Source organism: Rattus norvegicus, chromosome 11, assembly GCF_036323735.1.
Source record: "Rattus norvegicus strain BN/NHsdMcwi chromosome 11, GRCr8, whole genome shotgun sequence".
In the NCBI taxonomy this organism is placed as follows: Eukaryota; Metazoa; Chordata; class Mammalia; order Rodentia; family Muridae; genus Rattus; species Rattus norvegicus.
Genome location: NC_086029.1, coordinates 48,999,010 through 49,019,180, shown reverse-complemented (window position 1 = coordinate 49,019,180; position 20,171 = coordinate 48,999,010).

Genomic DNA, 20,171 nt, shown 5'->3' with positions numbered 1-20,171 from the left:
ATACCGCACATGTACACACACACACACACACAACCATACACACACACACACACATAAACACACATGCACAAATAGGCATACATGCATACACATGCAAAATATACATATGCACACACATACACACACAACACATACACGAAGGCCACATATACCCACACATGCACACACACATAAACACACACTCACAAACATGTACACATGCACACACACACACATACACACACAGTGACAAACAAACTGCTCTGTGATTTTAAAAATACCCACAGGGAGACTGGGACTGAGGGGGGGGAGCAGGCCCCTACCATTTCTCGCCCAGCCCTCCTACAGAGTGCTTGGGTCACTGTTCCCACCCAGGCAGCCTGACAACATGATATTCTCTCTCTCTCTCTCTCTCTCTCTCTCTCTCTCTCTCTCTCTCTCTCTCTCTCTCTCTCTCTTCCTCCCTCTCACATGTTTGATCCTACAATCACCTAGGAACAAGCCCCCAGGACTGTGAATGCTTATATATTGAGCTGAGGTGGGAAGACCCATCCTGAATGTGGGTGGTCATCCCAGGGCTTGGGTCCCTGACTCGATAGAAAGGAGAAAGCCAGCATTCTTCTAGCTGTGTCCTGACTGTGAATGAGGTATGAACAGCGGCCTCATCCTCCTGCCTCCATGACTTCCCCACCCTGACAGACTATATCCCGTCTCAAAACACAAAACAAACCCTTCCTTGCATGCCTTTTGTTGGTCTTTTTGCCACAGCAATGGGAAAATAACTAATACAAGTTGCTAACCATCCCTTGTTTTCCCATATTGTACCTCCCTGGCTGCTTCTCAGCTCCCTGCTTGGGGGTTTTCACTAGAACCTTCCTGAAGCCTACTTAGGCATTCCTAACTGAAGTGGGCCAGGCCACCGGGTGCCCAAAGCTGCAGGATCTGGCCAACTCAACCCAGGGCCCAGTATCCTGCATATGTTGCCCTAATGGCAGCCACAACCATTTTATACATGCTGAGCTGATGCCTTTTCTCAGCCATTAAGTTTTCAAAACCATCCTCTACTGTGTATCTACTACATCCCAAGTACCACACCCAACATCCCAGATACATTTTCCTAGTGAATCCACAGAACTCTGGTAAGTAGATTCCATTGCCATGCTCAGTTTATAGATGAGGACTCCCAAACTCACGGCCAAGATCACACAGCCAATAAAGGCTGTGTTTCTCTATGGGAGTAACTACAAATCTCCAGCCAGATTTTCATCGAGTGCACCTTCTCACCCTGGCTCAAGGAGCTCATGGTCCTGGCTTGCATGGCCACCTCAAGAAGCTGGTCTGCATCATACATCTGCAGCACTGCAATTGATTACCTGAAGGTCAATCTCCACATATCTAAAGTTAGGGGACCATTTGCCTTCTTTGGCATAATGGCGTGCACAATCTACTTAAAACACATATCCAGGGCCCAAGAGGTGGCTCTAGCTACTGTGCCAGAGTTTGGTTCCCAGCACCTACATGGCAGCTGACAGCCATCTGTAACTCCAGTTTGAAGGGATCTGATGCCCTCTTCTGGCCTCAGCACATAGACACATGTGGTACCTAAACAGGATGTATGCAGGCAAAACATTCACATGTATACAATGATAAAGTAATCATGAGGGGGGAAATCTTCAAGTCCCCTTGGGACCTCTGAGTGGTGTGACGATACAGAAAAAGTCTTTGCAGGTTTAACCATGCTAAAGATCTCAAGACAAGAGATCCTTGCTTCAGAGCAAGCTGGGGTGCTGGTATAAGAGACAAGGGTGCCAAGAGACACTGAGGAGAAGGACTGTAGAGAAGAGGGAGACACTAGAGTGAAGGAGGAGGTTCTGATGCTAAGGTCCTGTTCTCCAGTTGGTTCTCAATGTGTCAGTAAAGAAAGCTGGGGGCCAAATTGCTAGGCAGATTCCGGATCCCAGAAGGAGAAGGCAGACTCAAGGAAGGAGAGAGGAGTTTTCTCTGCCATGCTTTAGAGGAAGAAGAACACTGCAACCATGTGAGGTCTAGAGGGGAGTTGGGACCTGTGGCCACCAGTACAGGCAGGTGGCCAGGGATGTTTGACAGGGGCTAGGTGGGACTAGCCACTGAAGTTTGAGGCAGGTGGAGCGATGAAGATGATAAATTGGTAAGAGCACAAGTTTCCAGGCAGGAGATATCAGTGCCCAGCAATTGTGGCAAGAAGGCAAGTTGTAAATGAACAAACTGTTGGTGTGTCTTTGGTCCGAGGATTCAAGGGAAACTGGGTGAGGGGTGGCAGCACTGCAGATCCCAGAGCAAAAGACAGTAACATAAAAGTACATGCTACACTAGAGTGATTCTGTCCAAGCTGGTACCATCTGGGAGAGGCTTAAATATTCTTCTCTAGCATGCCAGGGTGGGCCATGGCCTTGCAGGCCTCTCAGATGCAGAGTTCTGCTTTCCAAAATACTCTCTCTCTCTCTCTCTCTCTCTCTCTCTCTCTCTCTCTCTCTCTCCTCTCTCCTCTCTCCTCTCTCCTCTCTCCTCTCTCCTCTCTCTCCTCTCTCTCTCTCTCTCTCTCTCTCTCTCTCTCTCTCTCTCTCTCTCTCTCGTGTGTGTGTGAGAGAGAGAGAGAGAAGAGAGAGAGAGAGAGAGAGAGAGAGAGAGAGACTTTTTCTCCTGATACCTTGTCTCCTTGGATACTAATACAGCTGGATTAAGCCTTCTGAAAACCAGAGCCTGATTTAAACCCTTATGAACACACTCTCTAACCCGAGACAAGCTTCTAGGCTAAGGAAAACATGTATGTAGCTGATTAACTCACTCTTTGTCCCTGGAGAATGGTGTCCTTCAAGAATGTATAATCGTGACCATCATCCAATAAGAACAAATGTGAGTACTTCTTGAGTCCTGGAGCTCTCATAGGAGGATAGAGTGGGCAGGATCACTAGACTCTCACCTGAGAACCCAACCACTCCATCCCTCTTGTCCCTCTGACAGATGTGTACAATCCTGCCCCAGAATCATGTGATCTAAGGAGATCCTAGAGCAAGTGGAGGGCAACTGGGTCCTTGTTAGGAGAGACTCATCTTTGCAGTTTTCATGATGTCACCGTCTGTGTTCAGGTGGGACTTCTTTTGTAATGCAGCTGTTTGGAGATGTCACCCACTCTTTTGTAAGTAACTCCTCATCCATACTCCCGTAAGTAATCTCAACAAACTCATACTTCACCAAGGGAGACCTGTACAACCATCCGCCATTAGCGCTCCATCTAGGGAGAACAGATGTTCCTTCACCTCTCCCAAGAAAAAGTCACACAGCAAGTGTTCAGTGTTCAAGTCTATCCCCTGATTCATCTCTACAACCCCCTATCACAGTCTGTCCTTAGGGCTAAGGAGAGAAGGAAAGACAGGCAGAAAGCATCCCTCTGCAGCCATCCTAGTGACTTCTACCTGGAGAGACTAGCTAGACACACATTGTCCAGAACCATGACCACTTGTCCGATAGCCACCCAACACATCAGGCACCTATTTAGGGCTGATACTATGGAAGGGTTCAGGAACTTAGCACTCAGGAGAAGCATTAGGGAGCAGCATCCAGAGTGGCAGGGTGTAGGTATTTTAGGTTTCCTGAAATGGCGTCATTGTTCATTAATGGTTCAACTGTTACCACCAAGCAATGTCTGTGTGTGGTGGTTTGAATATGCTCAGACCAGGGAGTGGCACTATTAGAAGGCACAGCCTTGTTGGAGGAGGTGTGGCCTTTTTGGAGTGGGTGTGACCCTGTTGAGTGGGTGTGGCCTTGTTGGAAGAAGTGTGTCACTGTGGAAGTGAGTAATGAGACCCTACTCCTAACTAATTGGAGGCTAATATTCTCTCCTAGCGGCCTTCAGATAAAGATGTAGAACTCTCGGAGAGAGACCTCACCGCCTGATCAGGTGGGCACTCCTGAGGCTGCAGAGCGGAGGAGACCACCAACACTGCCCACCCCTGCCCACATCCCTGGCCCAAGAGGCAACTGTATAAGGCCTCTGGGTTCCCGTAGGGGAGGGCCCAGGAGCGGCAGGATCCCTGCGCCTGAGACACCGCCGGAACCTGAAGGAAACAGACCGGATAAACAGTTCTCTGCACCCAAATCCCGTGGGAGGGAGAGCTAAACCTTCAGAGAGGCAGACACGCCTGGGAAACCAGAAGAGACTGCACTCTGTGCACATCCAGACGCCAGAGGAAAACACCAAACGTCATCTGGAACCCTGGTGCACGGAGGCTCCCGGAAAGAGCGGCGCAGATCTTCCCAGTTGCTGCCACCGCGGAGAGGACTTAGGCAGTACCCCACGAGCAAACTTGAGCCTTGGAACCACAGGTAGGACCAACTTTTCCCCTGCAAGAAACCTGCCTGGTGAACTCAAGACACAGGCCCACAGGAACAGCTGAAGACCTGTAGAGAGGAAAAACTACATGCCCGAAAGCAGAACACTCTGTCCCCATAACTGGCTGAAAGAAAACAGGAAAACAGGTCTACAGCACTCCTGACACACAGGCTTATAGGACAGTCTAGCTACGGTCAGAAATAGCAGAACAAAGTAACACTAGAGATAATCTGATGGCAAGAGGCAAGCGCAGGAACCCAAGCAACAGAAACCAAGACTACATGGCATCATTGGAGCCCAATTCTCCCACTAAAGCAAACACGGAATATCCAAACACACCAGAAAAGCAAGATCTAGTTTCAAAATCATATTTGATCATGATGCTGGAGGACTTCAAGAAAGACATAAAGAACTCCCTTAGAGAACAAGTAGAAGCCTACAGAGAGGAATCGAAAAAATCCCTGAAAGAATTCCAGGAAAACACAATCAAACAGTTGAAGGAATTAAAAATGGAAATAGAAGCAATCAAGAAAGAACACATGGAAACAACCCTGGACATAGAAAATCAAAAGAAAAGACAAGGAGCTGTAGATACAAGCTTCACCAACAGAATACAAGAGATGGAAGAGAGAATCTCGGGAGCAGAAGATTCCATAGAAATCATTGACTCAACTGTCAAAGATAATGTAAAGCGGAAAAAGCTACTGGTCCAAAACATACAGGAAATCCAGGACTCAATGAGAAGATCAAACCTAAGGATAATAGGTATAGAAGAGAGTGAAGACTCCCAGCTCAAAGGACCAGTAAATATCTTCAACAAAATCATAGAAGAAAACTTCCCTAACCTAAAAAAAGAGATACCCATAGGCATACAAGAAGCCTACAGAACTCCAAATAGATTGGACCAGAAAAGAAACACCTCCCGTCACATAATTGTCAAAACACCAAACGCACAAAATAAAGAAAGAATATTAAAAGCAGTAAGGGAAAAAGGTCAATTAACATATAAAGGCAGACCTATCAGAATCACACCAGACTTTTCGCCAGAAACTATGAAGGCCAGAAGATCCTGGACAGATGTCATACAGACCCTAAGAGAACACAAATGCCAGCCCAGGTTACTGTATCCTGCAAAACTCTCAATTAACATAGATGGAGAAACCAAGATATTCCATGACAAAACCAAATTTACACAATATCTTTCTACAAATCCAGCACTACAAAGATAATAAATGGTAAAGCCCAACATAAGGAGGCAAGCTATACCCTAGAAGAAGCAAGAAACTAATCGTCTTGGCAACAAAACAAAGAGAATGAAAGCACACAAACATAACCTCACATCCAAATATGAATATAACAGGAAGCAATAATCACTATTCCTTAATATCTCTCAACATCAATGGCCTCAACTCCCCAATAAAAAGACATAGATTAACAAACTGGATACGCAATGAGGACCCTGCATTCTGCTGCCTACAGGAAACACACCTCAGAGACAAAGACAGACACTACCTCAGAGTGAAAGGCTGGAAAACAACTTTCCAAGCAAATGGTCAGAAGAAGCAAGCTGGAGTAGCCATTCTAATATCAAATAAAATCAATTTTCAATTAAAAGTCATCAAAAAAGATAAGGAAGGACACTTCATATTCATCAAAGGAAAAAATCCACCAAGATGAACTCTCAATCCTCATCTTCGGTTGGTTTATATACAAGTGTGCAATTTCTAGGCTTGAAAGTAAAATGATGCTATCTGGTGCTGGATAGAGGAGCCTTATTTTTTATTATGGCAGCTTGCTATTTTTGTAACATGGTGATTTGGTTGAACACAATAAAGTACAGTAGTAACTGATCTCCCCCTCTTCCTGGATGAGTGAGGAGATGATTAAATGTTGATGTCAGCATCCATGAGCATATTCAGATGAGCTTCTGCTTCTGTTGAAAAGGATGCTGTGTTTGATTGTGGTCCGAAGCTTTGAAGCACTACTTGGCATTTCCTTCCTTGGAGGTCTCACTGTTTAAACATAACAGATTTGATAACTTGTTGGTAAGGTGAGGTCCAGCTTGTCTCCACTAGGTCATCTTCATGTGAATCCGGTGGTTATACGGTTTTGTTCTAGGGATATTTCATTTTTTTAATAACGGTTTTAGCTGACATTCATGGAGAGAATGAATCCTTAGAAGTGTGCCACTAGTGAAAGGAAATCCTGTCTAGAGTATGTTTCTTTACAAAGCTGTGTCACACCATCCTTTGGGCCCTCTGCTGGAAAAGTAGAATCAAGTCTCAAATAATGCCTTTTAAATTGTATCCTCTAGTATTATAGATGTAGGACAGTACTGTATCATACCTCTGTGGATGTAAAATAGCTTGTACCTGCTTTATGATACGTAGTAGTGACTGTGCTTTATCAGAGCTGTTTTTAATGATGTTGCTCAGAATGTTTTCTTTCCAGATGATGATTGAGAAGCTAATTTAAAAAAAAATGGTGCCAGGTACCACAAGAGTAACAGAACTGTGCTGTTTTCTCGGGTTTTGTTTTTTTACTTTTTTTTTTTTAATGGAGTGTGCTGGATGTCTCTACAGTTTTGTTCAGATGACTGCAGAACCTGGAAAAGCTGTTGCTGCTGTTGATGCATAACACACTGCTATTATTGGTCTTTTTATATAAATATAAATATATATATACAGATATATAATTTGAATTTTTTGAAACTTTACCTATGCTGTCAACTTTCGAAAAAAGTATCCCCGTTTACTGTGTTGAGTTGGCACTGTACAGAAATTAACAGCCATATTGGTCTAGAAATGTTGAACTTAAGTTTTTTCCATTTGTACAGGGGTAACACACTGTATTAAATATGTAAGGTCTTATATACGTGGGTTTGATTACAAAAACTAATAAAGTATTCTCTAAATTAAAAAAAAAAAAGATGTAGAACTCTCAGCTCCTCCGCCATGCCTGCCTGGACACTGCTGTGCTCCTGCCTTGATGATAATGGACCGAACCTCTAAACCTGTAAGCCAACCCCAATTAAACGTTGGCCTTTTTAAGAATTGCCTTGGTCATGGTGTCTGTTCACAGCAACGGAAACCCTAACTAAGACACCCGGGACAGGGGTGCCATGCTAAACACAAGCTATAAGGGGTCGGTGATTTAATTTTATAATTCTCTGTGGCTTCTGTAAGAGGAAAAACAAATGTATTCAGCACTCTCAGTGTCACACATAATGGCTCAAGTCTGTGATCATGGTATGAGGGGAGGCTAACACAGAGGGTTGTCGTGAGTCAGAGGCCAGCCTGAGCTAGAGAGTGAAACATCGTCTGGGCATGACCTAAATCCTAGTTTCTCTTCTGCTGCTGTGGTAAAATACTCTGAACAGAAACAACTTGGGAAGAGAGTGGGTTAACTCCACTTACCTTGACTTTCAGGTCTCAGGCCATCCTTGAGAGAGGTTAGGCAGGAATTCAAGACAGGAACCAGTGAAGGAATGCTACTTGCTGTCTCCTTACTCACTGGTTCCTGTTTAGCCAGCTTGCTTCTACAACCCAGGATCACCTGCCCACAACCAGCACTAGTGACCCTCCTACAACCACAGTGCCCTAGGACCTCCTGTAGTGATTAACGATCTAGACACCCACAGCACACACACATGCCCACAAGCCACTGTGGTCTAGGAGATTTCTCACTCAAGGCTTTCCTCTCTGATAGCTCCAGGATGTGTCAAGTTGGACAGAGAACAGAGTCCTAAGTGATAATTAAACTTGGTTGGGTATGCGGATGACTGTAGATGGGTTGGGTACGCAGGTGACTGTAGATGGGTTGGGTATGCAGACGACTGTAGATGGGTTGGGTATGCAGGCGACTGTAGAGTGGTTGGGTATGCAGGTGACTGTAGAGTGGTTGGGTATGCAGGTGACAGTAGATGGGTTGGGTATGCAGGTGACTGTAGAGTGGTTGGGTATGCAGGTGGCTGTAGAGTGGTTGGGTATGCAGGTGACAGTAGATGGGTTGGTTATGCAGGTAACTGTAGATGGGTTGGTTATGCAGGTAACTGTAGATGGGTTGGGTATGCAGACGACTGTAGATGGATTGGGTATGCAGGTGACTGTAGATGGGTTGGGTATGCAGGTGACTGTAGATGGGTTGGGTATGCAGGTAACTGTAGATGGGTTGGGTATGCAGGTGACTGTAGATGGGTTGGGTATGCAGGTAACTGTAGATGGGTTGGGTATGCAGACGACTGTAGATGGGTTGGGTATGCAGACGACCGTAGATGGGTTGTTTTGGTTGGGTATGCAGGTAACTGTAGATGGGTTGGGTATGCAGGTGAATGTAGATGGGTTGGGTATGCAGACGACTGTAGATGGATTGGGTATGCAGGTGACTGTAGATGGGTTGGGTATGCAGGTGACTGTAGATGGGTTGGGTATGCAGGTGACTGTAGATGGGTTGGGTATGCAGGTGAATGTAGATGGGTTGGCTATGCAGGCGACTGTAGATGGGTTGGGTATGCAGGCGACCATAGATGGGTTGTTTTGGTTGGGTATGCAGGTAACTGTAGATGGGTTGGGTATGCAGAGGACCATAGATGGGTTGTTTTGGTTGGGTATGCAGGTAACTGTAGATGGGTTGGGTATGCAGGTGAATGTAGATGGGTTGGGTATGCAGACGACTGTAGATGGATTGGGTATGCAGGTGACTGTAGATGGGTTGGGTATGCAGGTGACTGTAGATGGGTTGGGTATGCAGGCGACTGTAGATGGGTTGGGTATGCAGGTGAATGTAGATGGGTTGGCTATGCAGGCGACTGTAGATGGGTTGGGTATGCAGGCGACCGTAGATGGGTTGTTTTGGTTGGGTATGCAGGTAACTGTAGATGGGTTGGGTATGCAGAGGACCGTAGATGGGTTGTTTTGGTTGGGTATGCAGGTAACTGTAGATGGGTTGGGTATGCAGGTGAATGTAGATGGGTTGGGTATGCAGACGACTGTAGATGGGTTGGGTATGCAGGTGACTGTAGATGGGTTGGGTATGCAGGTGAATGTAGATGGGTTGGCTATGCAGGCGACTGTAGATGGGTTGGGTATGCAGGCGACCGTAGATGGGTTGTTTTGGTTGGGTATGCAGGTAACTGTAGATGGGTTGGGTATGCAGACGACTGTAGATGGGTTGGGTATGCAGGTGACTGTAAATGGGTTGGGTATGCAGACAACTGTAGAGTGGTTGGGTATGAAAGTGAATGTAGATGGGTCGTTTGGCTTTGTTTTCACTATAGAAAGATCATTTCAGGATCAAGGAGCCGGCCACCAACCGCGGAAGATCCTAAAGTCATAGCGGGCAGTTCACAGCTGCCTCCTCAGTGCTGCCGCTCAAGAACTAGGGCCCCAGACCCACAGAAGGGCCTGGCATAGCAGCAGGCATCTGTAACCCAAGCACCAGGGTAAGGCAGACACCGACAGACAGTCCCAGGGCAGAAACAGGGGGCTCCAGGTTTTCTGAGAGACCCCATCAAAAAGAGGACGTGGGCAGTCACCTGAGGAGCACGTTCTAACAGCAGCCTCAGGCCTCCACATGCACACCTCCACGGGTAAGCACACCAGGCACAGGCGCATGCAAACATACATGGTACACATGTACCCCAACAGCAAAAACAGAGAGTCACACGGCTAAACGTCTCTCTAAACTGACTCTTAAGTAAAGACATTAAAATAAAATTATGAATATGAGTTATTTCAACATCGGCAAAAAATCCTCAAGGATGGATAGAGAAACGGGCCCTTGCTCATTGCTGCTTATAGTCCGAGGACAGTGTCTGAGGGAGAATTGTCTGCATGTATTAAAGATGTACAGGATGGCACGGTTTGACCTGTCGGAATCCCGTTTAAGAAGATACCTGATGGGGGTGGAAAATGGCTCAGCGGTTAAGAGCACTGGCTCTTCTCCCAGAGGTCATGAGTTCAATTCCCAGCAACCACATGGTGGCTCCCAACCATCTATAATGAGGTCTGATGCCCTCTACTGGCCTGGAGGTATATACATGCAGGCAGAACACTATGTCCACAGTAAATACATAAATCATTAAAATAAAGTAAAAAGAATGTACCTGCCGGAGAATCGAGGTGTGTTCCTACAGCCTGCAATCCCAGAACTTGGAAAGAAAAGATAAAGAATCAGCGGTGGGCTGTAGGAACGGCTCAATCCCACTCAATGGCTGCTCCTCCGGAAGACCCAGGTTCAATTCCTAACACCTGCATAATGACTCACACCAGTCTGTACTTCCAGTAACAGGGAATCCAAGGTCCTACACATACTACACGTACTACACACGGTGCCAGGCACATATGTAGTACACAAACATATGTTTAGGTAAAACGCCTACACACACAAAAACAAATAAACCTTTAACTGTTTGTAACCTTTATTTAAAAAAAATAAAAGATCGAGGCTGGAGAGATGGCTCAGTGGGTAAGGGGGCTGCTCTTCCAGAGGTTCTGAGTTCAAATCCCAGCAAACTCATAGTGGCTCACAACCATCTGTAATGGAATCCGTTGCCCTCTTCTGGTGTGCATGAGTCACGGTACTCATATACATAAAATAAATCTTTAAAAAAATAAAAAATAAAAGATCAAGCTGTCGAGCAGAGCAGTGGTGGTGCACATCTTCAACCCCAGAACTCAGGAGACAGAGGCAGATAGATAGATCTTGGTCTGTACAAATACGCCTAGCAACCTGTGAACAGCCTACAGCCTCTGTCTGCACTTAGCTATGCATATACATACCAGCTTCGTTCTGACTCAAACACACCCAGAAACACATTCCTACCTCTTCTCTACCAGAACTACAGAAAAGGGATCACGCAGCCTAGACCAGATGGGGGTGCCTGCCTCTGAGTGAACTGTTAAGTGTGTCCCCCTACTTAGAGTCTTATGCCTATGCAAGGGAACAAAGGCTTACATAATCCAAGCCTGCCAATCAAAACAGAACCTCCTGTGCCATACCCTTCACAGCCAGACTCCTCTGAAGCCCGTGCAAGCCCCAAGCAATAGTCACAAAGCTTAGCTCTTCCAGACCTGAGCCATCACTCCACTCCTGCTACTTTGTAATCTTGAATCATCCTTGGAAACATCCATCCAGACACACACCCCCACTCCCCATTGACCAGCAGCAACAAGCACATGTTCATCAGCAGAGCCCTGTGCCACATCTCTGTGATTGGGCCATTTCTCACTTCCCGAGATCACTGTCTTTTGCACTTCACAAGTGGAGAGCAAACTCCTGCCTGAAAAATATGGTTGAGGACATGCAGAAACCCAGCAAACTAAAAGATGAACACTAGGCGAACAATAAGATGATAGATAGATAGATAGATAGATAGATAGATAGATAGATAGATAGAGATAAGATAGATAGATAGATAGATAGATAGAGATAAGATAGATAGATAGATAGAGATAAGATAGATAGATAGATAGATAGATAGATAGAGATAAGATAGATAGATAGATAGATAGATAGATAGATAGATAGATAGATAGATAGATGGATACGGGACATTAAAGAAAGCCAGACTCTACCTACAAAGCCTCTGCCCTCGGTACCATAACCTCCTTTGCAACTACTACTGCCATGGAACAAGACAAACCGGAATTCAGACACATTTTTACATCACTAGATATTTAAATCATACACAAAAATCATTTTCTGAGAAAATGCTCGATGCTCACTGTGAAGAACACTTCACTAGCTCAAGAATGTGCTCTGTCTAGTGAGTTTGGAGCATGCAGGTGGCTTCTCCGAGGACATTTAACAGCCTTGACGATGCAGCTGCGGAGGATGACCTCAGAAACCACCGTTAAGGCAGCTGCAGTCTGTGAGAAGCAGCCAGCAAAGCAGCCACCCAGCTAGCCGGCGGTACTACGATATCCTAGTCATCTGGGTTATTTTAAGACAGGTTTTGGGACCCCTTTGAAACACACGGAGCTGTGTGCTGTGCACGCTACGTACAGCTCGAGAAATGCTTAAAGGATGCGATACCGCAGTTGCGAACGAGCTCATTGACAGGCACCGAGGCGGGAGGCGGTGACGCTGAGACGAGGCGTGGGATCCTAGGGAACATGCCCTGCCCGCAAGCATTTTCACTATTCCGTGTTCATAAAACAACTAAGGGTGGGAAGCTATGACTTACGTTCTTCCCTCCGGAGTCAGCAGCCCCAAGGCTCATCCCAGCCACCAACACAAACAGGAGCTTTCCTGTCCCCTCTGGAACAGAAAGCCTTTGTTGCAGGAATTAACCCCCCCAGCCAGAGAACCTTGAGTTCTGGGAGCTACTTTGCGTATGGCAGTGGTGTTTCCATGGTTACCAGGCCGGCCCTCCACAGTGAGTCCCTAAACCTTGGGGGGGGGGGGTGGATCTTCAGGAAAAAAATAAAATCCAAATTGAACTGCAGGCTACCAAATTAGTTTCTATGGCTTGTTGTTGGTGTCAAATACACAATACTGATTTATCAGAGGGAACATATATGACTGCGGTCTGGGGAGACAGCTCCCCAGTAAAGTGCTCGGAGGGTAGGCATGAGGACAGAGTTTGGATCCCCAGCACCCATGCAAATGCCAGTGAAGTATGGTGGCCACCTGCAGAGACTGGATCCCTGGAGCAAACTGGGTAGCTAGGCTAGCCAAACTGGTGAGCTCTGGGTTCAGTGAAGAACTCTACGTCAATACATCAAGGAAAACACCCAGTATCAACTTCCAACCTTCACATGCCCACTCCCATGCACACACAGATGCACAGACCTCTAAGCACATGTGTACCCAGACACAAGCAAGCACCCATGTACACAAACATATACATATGCATATCACACACATGTACATCCTGTCCCCACATACACGTATGCACACGCATACATATACACATACACACATATATACACATACCAAATGTACACACACATACATACTATGCACACATATATACATGCACACCACACACACACACATATATACACCACACATATACACACACATATATACACCACACATATACACACACATATATACACCACACATATACACACACATATATACACCACCACATATACACACATACACACACATATATACACCACCACATATACACACATATACACATAAGCACCACACATACATATATATACCACACATACACACACATATAAACATTATACACACACATACATCCCACACATACACGCACACATACACATATATATATCACATATACACACATATACACATGCACACACACATATATATCACATATACACACATATACACATGCACACACACATATATATATACCACACATACACACATATACACATGAGCACCACACACATATATATACACCACACATATAAACATCATACACACATACACACACACTCACATACACACACACATATATATACACACATATACACATGCATACCACACACATACACATATATATACCACACATACATATACATAGCACCACACACACATATACATACACCACATATAAACCACATATACATACACATATACGCATGCACAACACACTCACATATACACATGAGCACCACACACACATACACACACACCACATAAACATCACACAACACATATTTTTTAATATATACCACACATACACATACTTATAAACATCATCCACACATATGCACACATACACATCACACACACACATGCACACCACACATACTATATATGAAAATAGAACTTCGCAAAGCCATCTGTAATTGCTCACCTCGTGAATTTTCAATTTAGAGCACAATTCATTGGGTACTTCCCCATTTGAGATCTTGTGTAAAACAAGTTTACTTTTTTTGTTTGCACTTTCTGTGGGGTTCATCCCTGGATTTGAAAAGACGTCAGTGGCCTTTGCCCCTGGAGAATTATCTATGGTTGTTCCAGTACTGAGTCTATGGCATGGTCACCTTTATCCTGATGCCAGCTTCCAGTCCACTCCAGGTCTCTCCCAGGAAAAGAAGCTTCAGTGAAATAGTGATGCTGAGGAGATGGTTTCGTGAGCAAACGGCTTGTCGGGCAAGTTTTAGAACCTGAGTTCAGGTCCTTAGAACCTATGTAAAGCCAAGTGCAGCAGCAGCCGTAGCCCAGGGCTCCAAGGTTGAGATGCCATGAAGAAGCAGAAGGATTCCAGAAGCTGATGGAGCAGCCAGCCTGGGAGACAAAACAGTGAACGACAAAAAGAGTCCCGGGTCAGGCATGGGGGTTCAGTCAGGAGGCAGAGGCAAGTGAATCTCTCTGAGTCTGTGTACTGAGTTACAGGCTAGCCAGGGGCTTAATGAGATAGCTCAGTGGTTAAGAGCATCTGTTGCTCTGACAGAGAACCCAGGTTCTCTGCATCCACATGACAGCTCACAATTGCTTGCAAGTCTGGTTCCAAGGGATCCAACTCCCTCTGTTCTAACTCCTCAGGCACCAAGCATGTGGTACACAGACACACATGCAGGCAAAACAGTCATGCATATAAAATAGACACTCCCTTTCCTCAAAAAAGTTTATGGTAAGGACAAACACTTGAGGCTTTTCCCCCTACCTCATAACGTACACACACACACACACACACACACACACACACACACACACACACAAACACAAACACACACAAAACAAAATATTTTGAACTACTGATACCACTAGGTAAGAATTAATAGTGACCAATCAAAAACTATAATTCCTATTGAATAGCCATAAATTCTTTTTGAGATCAGAACTACTTATGAGGAAATACAGATGTGCTGTATGGAGCCTTGTAACGGGTGGTTACTTTCGACTGGCAACTCCCCTGGGTTTGGAGTCGCCCAGGAGACACACCTCAGGACATGTTAGTGAGAGTGCTTCCTGAGAGGTTTGACTGAAGAGGAGAGGTGGCGTATTTCAAGGAACTGGAGTCTGGGACTGAATAGAAACGGCAAGAAGAGGAAGCAGGCAGAGCCACAACATGAAAACACAACTCTCACCTCAAAGGAGATAAGAGTTTATTCTGGAGTCAAATATGAGTGACCTTAGCCCAGGAACACAGATTCGGGTGGCTACAAATCCCATGTTCCAATGTGATATCAAATTGAAGACATAAAGGCACTTTTCAATGCATTGCTGGGAGCATGGGGTAGACACATTCCAGTAAAGCAGTGAAACTCAACTAGAGGCCTTCAATGGTATAGAACTGTACTCTAAGCCCTTTGGTTTGGTTGAGAGCTCTGTTTATTCCTTCCACAGGGATGGGGAAGGTGCACCAAGATGACTTATATCTGGACCTGGACATCTGAACCTTTCCTCATCACTGCTGGTCTAACCCATTAGGAGCTTTGCAGAAGGTCAGAGGAAGTTACAAAGTTGCAAAGTGCAATCTTTCTAAGGAGCTTCCTGTCACAGTCTCTACTTGTAGCTACATATGTTACGCTTCACACTCTTGAAGCCACCATTGTAGCTGCAGCCAGCACCAAACCTTCCCGTCCACCAGGGACTCTGCTGTCAAAACATAGGCAAAACTAAACCCTTCCTTCCCCAAGTTGCTTCTCTTTTATTTTGTCCCCGCAGAAAGAATAGAAACTAATATAAGCCCAAAAGGAAACCACTGGTCTCGTGAGAATAGTAACATCAATTAAGAAGCCTCAGGGAGCTTGGCGGGTGGGGGGGTGCAAAAAGGAGGCCTTCAGAGAATCCTGAGCCCTGAGCATAGCACAGGACCCAACCAGCGAGCCTGTGAACCCCAGACTGTCACCAAAAAGGCAAAGTCACTTCAATACACATTTACAGAGCAGAAAGTGGTGTAACACTGGGACAGACTGAAATAAGAGCTTATGGTGTCTACCTAAAACTCAGAGGCCAGTGTAAGAAATACATAAGCCATCGGAGAGTACTTTACCTGGAAGACAGTGGCTGACCCTCCAAGTGAAGGCTTTGAGATTTAATGTAAACCAATACCTGGTAACTCCATTTTCCTCCTGTCCTTTAATCTACAATAACCCATCCTTTTCACTTGTACTCTAAAGACAGACAATGGTGACGCCCGCCCCACTCACCTCCAACACCCCTTCACTTGCACAGTTAGTACCTTTAATGGATACACCAGTACAGCAGAAGGTTACACTTGTACCCAATCCTCAAAAGAAAGGCCTGGAATGAGGCTAGGAACAAAAGCTGCCAATGGACTGGGAATGTCCAGGACTCACCACACCCCCTAAGACTTTCTCTCTTCAAAAACGGGGCTTTTCAGACATCTAACCTGTTTCCTTCAAGCTCCAGATCTGAATAAACCTGTCTCCTCAACCTATTTAGTGAAAACCCAAGCACTGGATGACCATTATCTATGTTGGAATCCTAGAACACTGTCAAAAGGTGAGGGTCTGACCCCTGGAGATAGATACACAAACAGCTTCTCTCTCTTTCTCAAAATGCCCAGGTGACAAATCAAAGAGCAACTTCGGGAACCGACAAGTCCATCCAGGTGAATTACGAAGCTTGAGTAAAAGTGCCCGGCAATGTTGAACCTGAAAATCTCAAGCAGAAAAGACCAAATCCACGATTGTCCAATTAAAGCAAGCTTTATTTTGGGGTATACCCGGAACTAGCCAGCCTTCTGTCCCTTCCTAAGTCAGGATCTGAGCAAGAGCCCCAACTGGCCTCTTTAGGGCCTTCTTTTAAATGTATTAATTGGTTATTTTATTTATTTTACATTTCAAATGTCGTCCCCCCTCCCAGTCTCCTCTCCATCCCATCCCCCCCTTTGCCTGTAAGAGGGTGCTCCCCCACCCACCTACTCCCACCTTATACTTCTGGCATTCCCCTACCCTGCAGCAACAAGCCTCCACAGGACCAAGGGCCTCCCGACCCCTTGGTGCCAGATAAGGCCATCCTCTGTTACATATGCAGCTGGAGCCTGGGTCCTTCTGTGTATACTCTTTGGGTGGTGGTTTAGTCCCTGGGAGATCTGGGGGTGTCCAATTAGTTAATATTGTTCTTCTTATGGGGTTGCAATCCCCTTCAGTCCTTCCCCTAACTCTTCTATTGGAGTCCCCGGGCTCAGTCCGGTGGTTGGCTGCGAGTATCTGCATCTGTCTTAGTCAGATGCTGGCAGAGCCTCTCAGAGTCTTGAGGTCCTTTCTACGGGAGAAGTAAGACGAGAGAGTTGGTGATTGCACATCACTAAAAGACAGTGAAAGGGAAGGAGCAGGGTAAAGATACTCATCATGACAACAGGATCCAAGCAGTTCACACCAGATCTAAGAAGCAGGAACTTGTTCTTAATTACAACCTTAACTTGCCATAACTTAATGTGGGACACGCAGGAACTTGTTCTTAACTGTTTTTACTACAAACGGAACCCTTAGCCTTCAAGGTACAGAGCCCTGTTTGGATCTCATGTCTCCCCCTTATATTGTACCCTGAGTCAAGTCATGGACTCTGTAGCAGGCATTCGGTAACATTAGGATCTAATAACTATCAACATAATAGCACCCAGAAAGGAACGTATGTATCTAATTAAGGCATTAATGTTGCAAGGGCCAGCAGTAATTAGTAGAAACAAAAGGGTCTGAATGTCCCGTGATGGCTGGCATTAGTTACTATGTAGGAGGACCCCAAAAAGAGATTGAGCACCAGCCGTTTATTGCCTCTCACCTCCCCTTTATGCAGTGTTTCTCTGAGTACAACCAGATTGTCTCTAATGATTCCCAAGTAGTGTGTATAGAAACAACACTTAAAGCCATACAATACCTCCTTTCTCTATATAGAGCAGGCCGAGTTCCCTATTGTATTCTAGAACTGGTTCAGCTAATGAATCTACATGTTGATAGGTCTGGGTCTATCCGGTTTAAACAGGTACCTTTGCTGGTGTGCTGATTGGCACTATGGTAGCTATTTTGTCCCCTATGCGGGAAGTTCCCTTGTGACTCAGTAGTCCAGCTGTCGAGAAAAGGGATGGTCCACTCCTTTCAGTAGCTACTTCCAGCCGAGACAGGAAGTCACTGCCAGGGCCCAGGAAGACCAGAATGCTAGTCAAAGGCTGGGAGGAATTGAGGCAATGGGGCACTTATCAGAAGCATCTGGTTAACTGACCCAGCTGAAGAGACTGGTCAATCACAGCGACTGGACTGGATCGCACCAGCTTTCAGCAAGTCCAGAGTTCAGAGCCATTTGAAGCAATTTGTAATCCCCAGCTGACGGTCTCTTGGCAGAGTAGAAATCTGTTGAGGCAGATGTAGACTAGGGACAGAAGTTAAAGTTTAGGGGACTTAAAGGAAAAATCTTACATTTGGAACTTTCTGGCCCATGGTCATGGTAGTCGGGGGGGAGGGGAGGAGTCCCAAGATCAGGACAAAGATCCCAACCTCTGGAATAGGGAGGTGGGGGGAAAGGCTGTACTTATCTAGAGTCCCTTTGACCAGTGAGAGGCAAATCCAAGTCTTGCGACTCCAGGCTCACCAAACCCAGACAATATCGCAGATGCCAAGAAGTGCATGCTGACAGGAGCATGATATAGCTGTCTCCTGAGAGGCTCTACCAGAGCCTGATGGATACAGAAGCCAAGCTCACATCCAGCCACTGGACTGAGAACAGTGTCCCCAATGGAGGAGTTAGAGAAAGAACTGAAGGAGCTGAAGGGGTTTGCAACCCCATAGGAAGAACCACAATATCAACCAACCAGAGCCTCCAGAGCTCAGGGACTAAACCACCAACCAAAGAATACACAGTGGGTACCCATGGCTCCAGCCGCATTCGTAGCAGATGATGGCCTTGTCGGGCATCAACGGGAGGAGAGGCCCTTGGTCCTGTGAAGGCTCGATGCCCCAGTGTAGGTGAATGCCAGGGCAGGGAGGCAGGGAGGAGTAGCTGGATGGGTCAGGGGAGAGCACCCTCATGGAGGCAGGAGGGGGGGAATGGGATAGGGAGTTTCTGGAGGTGAAACTGGGAAAGGTGATAGCATTTGAAATGCAAATAAAGAAAATATCCAATAAAAGAAAAGAAAAAATCTTTATTAAAAGCCACATTGTTGAAAAACCGACTAACAGGTAACTGTAAGAAATCTCCGTATAACAATACCATAGAAGCAGCATAGGAAGGAAATATGAAACATTTCTGCTATGAAATATGAGGTGTGGTGGTATCTTGGGTGGGTCTGAGCCAAGGTGTACCACTGAGAAGTTATGCCATGCAACAGATCTGGTGTAAAAGGGGTTTATTGGGGGAGGGGAATGAAGAGCTGGGGAAGGAGCAGAAGAAGACAAGGGACATGTGAACATGTCAGACACACAGGAAACAGAGCCGTGAGGGCAGCAGGCGAGGCAGAGAGGGAAAGAGAGGCTCACAACTGCCTGTAACACCCGTTCCAGGGATTCCACACTATCTTGTTGCCTCCTTGGGCACCTGAACACACAAGGTGCACATAACTAATGCATGCATGCCCACATAAGTAACTAATACGCTTTAAAGCTCTGAGGGGACTGAAAAGATAGCTCAGCAGTTAAGGGCACTGGCAACTCTTCCAGAAGTCCAAGAATCGATTCCCAGCACCCACATAGTAGCTTGTGGTGTCCTAGGGGATCTGACTCCCTCTTCTATCCTCCCTGGGAGCCAGGTACTACTAATGTGTTGCAGCCATACATGAAGGGAAAACACCCATACACATTCAAAGAGAAAAAGATTTTGAGGACATGGGAACTTGGAGAGGGCAGAATGGGGACATGAGAGAGTACAATAGGGGGAACAGCAGAAAATGCATAACAGGTAGGTGTAGTGTGTGTGTGTGTGTGTATGT